The sequence below is a fragment of the Muscardinus avellanarius genome (assembly GCF_963383645.1).
Source record: "Muscardinus avellanarius genome assembly, chromosome: 9".
Classification (NCBI taxonomy): domain Eukaryota; kingdom Metazoa; phylum Chordata; class Mammalia; order Rodentia; family Gliridae; genus Muscardinus; species Muscardinus avellanarius.
In genome coordinates, this window is record NC_137795.1 from 7,914,506 (window position 1) to 7,923,255 (window position 8,750).

At 45.2% G+C, this 8,750-nt stretch overlaps 1 pseudogene across 1 annotated transcript; it reads right to left on the minus strand.

The window, feature by feature from the left end:
• Window positions 1-1,132: 1,132 nt before the first annotated feature.
• Window positions 1,133-2,213, minus strand: LOC308266643 (sterol-4-alpha-carboxylate 3-dehydrogenase, decarboxylating-like; annotated as a pseudogene). Its single transcript has one exon. The product of its transcript is annotated as a sterol-4-alpha-carboxylate 3-dehydrogenase, decarboxylating-like (transcript).
• Window positions 2,214-8,750: the final 6,537 nt, after the last annotated feature.

Sequence of the window (8,750 nt, forward strand, 5' to 3'; positions counted from 1 at the left end):
TACCACAAACATTTATTTCTTTTTTATATACTTTCACTTTATTCTAGTCTCCTCAGTATACCTCCCTACTCTTGTACAAAGGCAGAGAAGATAAAAAGAATTAAGATCATATTTCAATTAGTTTGATAAGAAACCAGGTTCTGTAAAAAGAATATCATTAAAAAAGAAAAAGACGGATTATTATATGTCCTATGCTCTTTGGAAGTTACCCTGAGGGATTCATGTGTACACACACACGTGTGTGTTGTGTGTGTGTGTGCATATGTATGTCAATGGGTATTGAACCCAGGGTCTAACTCCCCAACCCTATTTTATTTTTTATTTTGAAAAAGGGTTTAACTAAGTAGCTGAGGCTGGCTTGAGCCTGCGATCCTCCTGTCTGTCTCCCAGGTACTGGGATTATAGGTATATGCCACGAGGGCCAGGTTTGGCCTGATGGATTCTATGAGCTTGAGCTGCAGGGACATAGACCTTTCTGTATCATCTCATGGAGTTTCTGTCCAAACCTATGGAGATTAAGAAGGCTTTCTTCTCTTTGGCTGTCAACAAGCCCAATGTCCCTTGTTAGTGAGGAGCTAGTGGCTAACACAGCATGTCACTGTGCTGGACCTCCACCTTGCCACTTAAAAAAAATAGGACTCTGTCAATAAAGGGAAATGCTTGTAGAATATTGTCAAGATGTAAACCTTGAACAATGTCTAGTGCTTCCATTCTAGCACTGGTTTGTGTGGGGATATTCTGATTTCCCATCCACAATCAGCAAATGGGTCATTCCTTCACTATAGCTCCCTAGATTATGCACAAGGATACCATAATGAAATGCATAAAATGGTCTTTGTGGTAAGGAACCTAGAAAAAAAAACAGACACAGATGGAAGGAGAATAAAAGAGTAGAATTAGAAGCTTCTTGCTTCAAGAAATCCAAATCCAAGGCCGTGAGGGAAGAAACGACTGCTGTCCATTTTACTCCCATGGTCATGGCGGGGGTAGGATATGCTCTTATCCAACGAGTAAGAAGAGTCAGAAGTTCAGAAGAAATGCATTAGAAGGATATTCATTCATCAGTGTGCAGGGGAGAAAGACATTGGCCAGGTCCCTGGGTGAGTTGGTCTAGCATCCAGGACATCTCATTTTACTTGCGCACATGGTGAAAGCTCTGTACAGTCTTCTCTATGGCGTCATCCATGGTGACCAGCGGCTGGTAGCCCATGGCCTTTTTGGCTTTCTCGCAGCTGTAGTAGTGGAAAGTACCAGCCAGTGCAACCTGCATCGGTGTGAAAGTGGGCTGGAGATGGATGATGGGACGGACCAACATCACCAGCAGTGACAGCAGGAGGGCCAGGTAGTAGGCCACCTAGTAGGGAATGTGGCACTTGGGGGCATCATAATGGAGGCCTGTCAGGATGCAGGACAGGAACATCCAGAAAGGGATGGGTTCGTCGTTGGTGATGTGAAATGCCTTTCCACCCAGGGCTGCACTTTGGGAGAGTTGCTCTCCAGCCAAGATGTGTCCGTGGACCACTTTCTCCACAAAGGTGAAGTCTACCAAGTTCCCTCCATTTCCAATCATGAACTTCATCTTGCCCTTCTTGGCTGCCTCGATGAGGACAGGGACCAACTGAGGGTCCCTTGGGCCAAAAATGCCATGAGGGCGAATGGCTACAGTGAAAAAATTCTTCTCGGGATCATTGGCATCCAGCACTGCTTGTTCCTATAAGATCTTAGTCTCCGTGTAGTAGCCTATGGGTTTCATGGCATAAGGGAGGTCTTCGGTTCCATTTTTTATGTCGTTGCCCTCAAAGATGACACTGGCACAGCTGGTTAAAATGAGTTCTCTGAACCCCAGCCTTTCTGCAAGTTTCAATGACGTTCTTGGTGCCAGTGAAATTCACTCTATAAAAGAGTTCCTTGTTGTTACTGGATGGTGGGGGTGGTGCACAGTGGAAAACTGTGTTTACACCTTTCAGAGCTGGATACAGGTCCTGTTGGCTGCAGAGGGCATCCAGGAAGAACTGCACCTGAGGATTATCAAACCCTTGCTGCATGTCGAACACATTCACGGTGTAGCCTCTGGACAGCAACTGCTCCACCATGTGCTGCCCCAGGGATCCAGAACCTCCAATCACTGTGCACTTCTTAGCCTTGGGTGTGTCCTCTGCCAAATGTGTCCGTGTAACCTGGTTACTCACTGGCTCATTAACTGCTTGATCCATTACAGCTTGAAATATGGTCTTGTTTATAATCAACTTTTCTTCTTCCTTGCCCTACTTTTGGGCTTCCTGGTAGGATGTGATGAAGACAGCAAGCTAGTCCAGTTTCTTCCTTTCTAATTGGGAAAGTTCCAGGCCACTAAAACCCTTTCGTAAGGGCACCTCGGCCAGCCTCCGCTAGTCCGCAGCTGGCATCTACCGCGACCCAGCCCACGACTGCCCATTTATTTCTTAAAGTTCCAGAGGCTGGAAGTTGTGATTGTTCTTTGGCAGGAAGCTTTGGTCCACAGAGAACAGAGGCTGAATCAAGATATAGCAGGTCTGTTTATTTATAGGCGAGGCTCAGAGAGCAAAGCTCCCAGTCTGAGCCCAGAGCTCAGTGCTCACCCGGCTTGATATAATTGCTAACCTCACTTTCAGAAGGGAGGGATGAGTCAAAGACCTTTTGCCTAGCTTAAGCAAGACGCAGAGGCAGAACAGCAATTAACCTGCACATTGTTTCTCTCTTTTCTTGCCATTACAGGCCTTATCTTGCAGCTGCAGCTGCTTGGAGAGTCCAGGCTGTGTTCACCTTGAGAGGGGGTCTGGGAAGAAGGCTTTATTCTTCTGACTGGTTTCTCAGCTTCCACCAAGATTCCTCTGTCTTCAAGCTCCTGCCTCAGTTCAGGGCGCCAGCACCAGTGGGTTCCAGTGAAGACCCTTTTCAGGTTGCAGATTGATGACTTCTTGTGGCACTCTTAGCTGGCAGAAAGAGAACAAGAGATCTCCCCGGGGTCTTTTGTAGGGCTCTAATCCCGTTCGTGAGGGCTCTGTCCTCAAGACCTCTCATGGACATCCCAGAGCCTCAACTCCTAACGCTGGGGTTAGGATACCAATATATGACTTTTCAGGAGATGCAAACATTCAGCATATTGTAAGTGGCACATCGATTCTGGCGCTCAGCACAGGCCGGCACACAGATAAGCGTCTCGTAACTCCTTGAAATAGATGCTTCACAGCTGAGAGCAACTACAGCTCAGAAGACGCGAAGCAACTTTCACAAGGGTACTCGAGTCTGTCGGACTCCAAAGCCAAGAAAGTGTACTATTTCTTTATCGTGTATATTATCACCTATGGTTCAGTCAAGACGTCCTTCGAACCCCTCTCTGAGATGGCATAAGGAAGACCAACACATGCCTCTAATCCCTCCACTTGGGAGGCTGAAACAGGAGGATTGCAAGTTCAAGGCCAGACCCAGCAATTTAGGGAGATTCCGTTTCAAAATTCCGTTTTAAAAAGGGCTGAGGGTGTAGCACAGAGGTAGAATGCTCCTGAGTTCAATCTGGAGGAGGAGGAGGAGGAAGAGGAGGAGGAGGAGGAGGAGGAGGAGGAGGAGGAGGAGGAGGAGGAAGAGGAAGAGGAGTGGAGGATAGAGACACAGTGGGGTGTGGAAAGCAAGTTGTGCATGATGTGAAATAGAGCTTCACTGGCCAGATCCTTGGAGAGCCTGGTCTCCTTTCTCTACCCTAGGGTACTCATTCAGCTTCACTGTACTTTTGAACTTTGTGTTTTCTTTGTGTCTGTCCTTTTGTCTCCAATCAAGTTCTTATGGAAAATTCCAGCTTGCCTAGCAGTGCAAAGGGAAACAATGTTCTTTTGTTCTTGGTTGTGCTGGAGAGGAACAATACTTTCTCTATCAAGGGTAGAGGAAAGGATGAGATGTGATGGGGGTGGACTGGGGGATAGGTCAGTGAACTTCAAGCCTAAAAGGGTTTTACACACACACACACACACACACACACACACACACACACCCTGGATCCTTTTCTTCTAGCCAGTAAGGAGACAAGCAATGAAAGGGGACAGACTTTATTCACCTCGTATTGTCCTCTCTTGGGTACAGATGATCTCTGTGAAACAGATGGCTGATAGCAGGGGGTGGTGACACACACTTGTAATCCCAGTACTTGACAGGCCGAGACAGGAGGATCGCAGGTGTGATGTCAGCCATAGCAATTTAGTGAGGCTGTCAGCAACTTATGAGACCCTCTTTCCAAAATCAAATAAACAACAACAACAACAGGTGTCTGGCGGAGGACATGTAGGTTTTTCGGAAGCCACTAGTGGAGAACTCTCCACTGTGTATTTCTCTGACAAGAGAGAAGCTAGCCTGACATCTTTTTATTTTTATTTTTATTTTGTGTGTGTGTGTGTGTGTGGTACCGGGGATGGAACCCAGGGCTTTCTACCTCCGGGCTACACTCCCAGACCTATATTATATTTTATTTGGAAACAGGGTCTCATTAAGTTGTTGAGAGCCTCACTAAGTAGCTGAGGCTGACTTTGAACCTGTGTGATCCTCCTGTCTCAGCCTCCCAAGCCCTGGGATTACAAGCGTGTGCCACCATGCCCGGCTGCCTGACATCTTTTTAAATACACCAATTTAGCAGGGCATGGTGGCCCATGCCTGTAATCCCGGTACTTGGGAGGCTGAGACAGGAGGATTGCAGATTCAAGACCAGCCTTGACAATGTAGGGAGATTCTCAGCAACATAGGGAGACCCTTTTTCAACATAAAAAACATATAAAGGGCTAGAGGCATAGCTCAGAGGTAGAATGTGCTCGGGTTCAAAAAAAAAAAAAAATTCACCAGCTTCCTCTGTTTTCCCTCATAGAGCCCTGCAGCCCCTTGATTTGGGGCCTCTTGCCCTCCACGAGGCCCCCTTAGATAGGATACCCCCAAGAGAGTGCAAGCTTTTCTGTCTCCCTCAGTGTCTAGATGGCCAAAAAAAATAAAATACCAGCACTGGGGAGGCTGAGACCGGAGGATCGCGGTTCGCGGACAGCCTCAGCTACTTAGTGAGGCCCTCTGCAACCCAGTGAGACCCTGTTTCAAAATAAAGAATAATAAAATAGGGCTGGGGGTGTAGCTTGGAGGTAGAATGCCCCTGGGTTCTATTACCAGACCTGCAAAATAAATAAATAAATAAATAAATAAATAAAATAAAATAAAATACAAAAAAAACCTCTCATATGCTTGCCATATCCAATAGTAATCTGACCAATCACACACACAAGCAACAAAAACAGAAAACACAACTGGATTTCAGTGGGCCCACTGCGTTTCAGCAGCTAAGCCCTGAAGAGCTCCATCTTTAAGCCGTCGACTGCCCTGCTAGATCAGGGCCCTGTGAAGGAAGGGGCAGGCTATGGGTCTTCCTGCCTCCTCCTCCCGGCCGGCCCCCAACCCCAGGCGCTTTGCCCTCTGCTCACTCAAACAGCCACAGAGGATGAGTCAGCCATTTCAGTGCATAATTCTAACGCCAGCCAAGAAATGACTCTCTCCCTTTTTTAACAAACTTGTCCCAAATCAGCAAGTAATCAGCAGCTCCCTCAGTGTCCCCTCACTTGACTGGGGCTGGGAGGTAAGAGAGAAGAAGTAAAACTTTAAAAAAGCATGGGGAATGGAGAGAACTCACACCACTTCATATTTCTTTTAGAATTTTGGGCCTTTGTATAGAAATTGCTAACGATGGGGGCGACTGCTGAGGAAACAAATCTAGTTTCGTTTCTAGCAAACTCTAGGTACCTATCCTGAGACTTTCCAGAGAATTGAAATGGGAAGTATAAGTAGCTATCTTCCTTATTTTTATTTTCATTTTTATTTTATTTTGTGGTACTGGGGATTGAACTCAGAAGCATTCTACCTCCGAGCTATACCCCCAGCCCTATTTTTTAATTTTTAGTTTGAAGCATGGTCCCACTAAGTAGATGAGGTTGTCCTTGCGTCTGTGATCCTCCTGTCTCAGCACCCCAAGTACTAAGATTACAAGTGTGCGTCACCACACCCAGCTGTTTTCTTTATTTTTAGAACAAATATTCTCAGCTCCAAGTTTTTCCTAGCAATTGAGAGACAAAAGAAAAATTTTATTCAACATTCAATTATGAGTTCAGATCCGCATAAGGCTTGGGTATCAACTGAGTTGTGAACAAATTATCAATTTTCAGTGTTCTTTGGATTTCAGAATATCAGATAAAAGTGAAGACTTATATTAATAATATGAAGTCTTGTCAGGGGTGGTGCGACAGGTCTGTAAACCCAGTACTTAGGAGGCTGAAATAGAAGGATTGCAGGTTCAAGGTCAGTCTGCCTAAATCCATAAATATATACATACACACACACATACATGCATACATACATATATACATATGTACATACATACATAAAGAAGGGTTGGGATATAACTCAGAGGTAGAATACCCCTGGATTCAATCCCCAGTATAATAATACAGTCTTTGACCTAGATAAAAAAAACCCAGCAGACCACGTCGGTCTGTGCTCACGGCCAGTTTCCATCAATGCTTCACTGCTCCGACCTTTCACAAAGCGAGCTGTGTTGCATTTGATCCATTCATTCTTTTCCCAGAGCCAGCTTAGAACAATGCCCCTTCTAAGGCTGCACGCAACCCAACTCAATTGTTCCACCACTCTGGCAAAAGTAGCCGGTGTCTAGGCAGCAAGGCCTCTTAGACAACTCTAAGAGATTTATTAAATAGTGTTCTGCTGGTTAATAAGCTTCACCCTCCACTCTGAAACACGTCTAAACTATAACCAGGGAAGGGCGGGCACAAGGCTGAGTTCACTGGGAATTTTTCCCACCTCGAAGAGTATAGAGTACACTGCTTAGTCGCTAGCTCGGTGGAAAGTGTTTCATTCTGACTACTGTCAGGTGATTATATATGCCTTGAGCACTGGCCAGCCTCCAGGTCATCAAGGGCTCCTTCTACTTTTGAATGACTGATTTTTTTTTCTTTTTGGTTTTTTAAGGTAGAATAAAAACTATAAATTGGATCTGCAGAGTCCCCAGATTACATGCAATTACTATTTAACTTGGGATATTTACTGCCAATTAGTTGACTCATTTAAAATAATGTACTGTAGAAAGCTTCGTGTTATGCTAAAATATTTTAGATATTAACTTATTAGAGCAATAAGAGAGATATTTTTAGCATAATTTAAAGAGTACCCTAGAGCTTTAGAATTGAAAGGGTATGTTCATAACTTCTACAGGGTTGGCATGAAATTAAATCCTCAAGAAATACATCAGATGATAAACATTTAATTCAGAATAGCGGCTACCCTAGTGCACAGAGGCTTCCAACTGTATTGACAAGGATTTATTTTTTACGATAGACTACAAGTAGCCAGGTGTGGTGGTACATGTGGGAAGCTGAAACAGGAGGATTGCAGGTTTGAGGCCAACCTTGGCAACTTAAGGAGACTCTGTTCCAAAATAAAATAAATAAATAATTTTAAAAAATAGGGCCGGGCGTGGTGGTGGTGCACGCTTGTAATCCCAGCATTTGGGAGGCTGAGACCAGAGGAACGCGGTTTGCGGACAGCCTCAGCTACTTAGTGAGGCCCTCCACAACTTAGTGAGACCCTGTTTCAAAATAAAGAATAAAAGAAAAATAGGGCAGGGGATGTAGCTTGGAGGTCAAATGCCCCTGGGTTCCATCCCCAGACCCGGAAGAAGAAAAAAAAATAGGGCTGAGAGGGTAGAGTTCCTGGGTCAGTCAATCCCCAATATCACACACACACACACACACACACACACAGACACACACACACACACAGACACACACACACAGACACACACACACACACACACACACACACACACACATACAAATAGACTGAGGGTGCTTGGGTCTGTATTATCCTTTATATATCTTTGAATGTCTGAAATATTTCATGACAAATTAAGTCTGTACATATAATTTCCATGAATTCACCCAAGCTGGGGCAAGTTAAGTTCAAAATGCACTTCTGTGCCATGTAACTTGATAATTAGCCATCTTTCAATGTGTTTCCTTCTTGTGTCCTCTAATTTTTTTTTTCTTTCTTCCTTTCTTTCTTGATACTGGGTATTGAACCCAGGGACACTCTCCCTCTGAGCTAGATAGGGATAGGGATCCCTATCCCTTCTTAGTTTTTGTTTTGAAACAGGGTCTCACTAGGTTGCTGAGAGTTTCGATACATAACTGAGGCGGGTCTCAAAGCTGTGATCCTCCTGTCTCAGACTCCCAGGTCCTGGGATTCCAGGCCCGAGCCACCACACCCGACGGACATTTTACTGGTGAAGGAGGTGGAGAGCCGGTGGGAGCGCTGCGTCCCCGCTGCCCACGTGGCGAGCCTTTCTGCTACTTGGTCAGCGTGGCCCTTTCTCCCTCTGGTCGTACCTTTGTGTGAAGCCTAAACCCCTAGTACCATCTGCAGCTTTTGTGCTCTTGTTCCTAGCCTCCTTTCTCAGACCCCGTTGAAAATAAAGCATCATTATTACATGGGATGGCCCATATAGAATTTCAGGCTCTTTTCCATATAAAAAAATTTATATGCAAAAAAGCCGGGCATGTTGTCACGCATTGTAATCCCAGTATGTGGGAGGCTGAGACAGGAGGATCTCAGCTTCATGGGCAGCCCTCGGCAGCTTATTGTGACTCTCAGCAATTCAGTGAGACTGTTTCCAAATAAAATATAAAAAATAGGTTTGGGGCTAG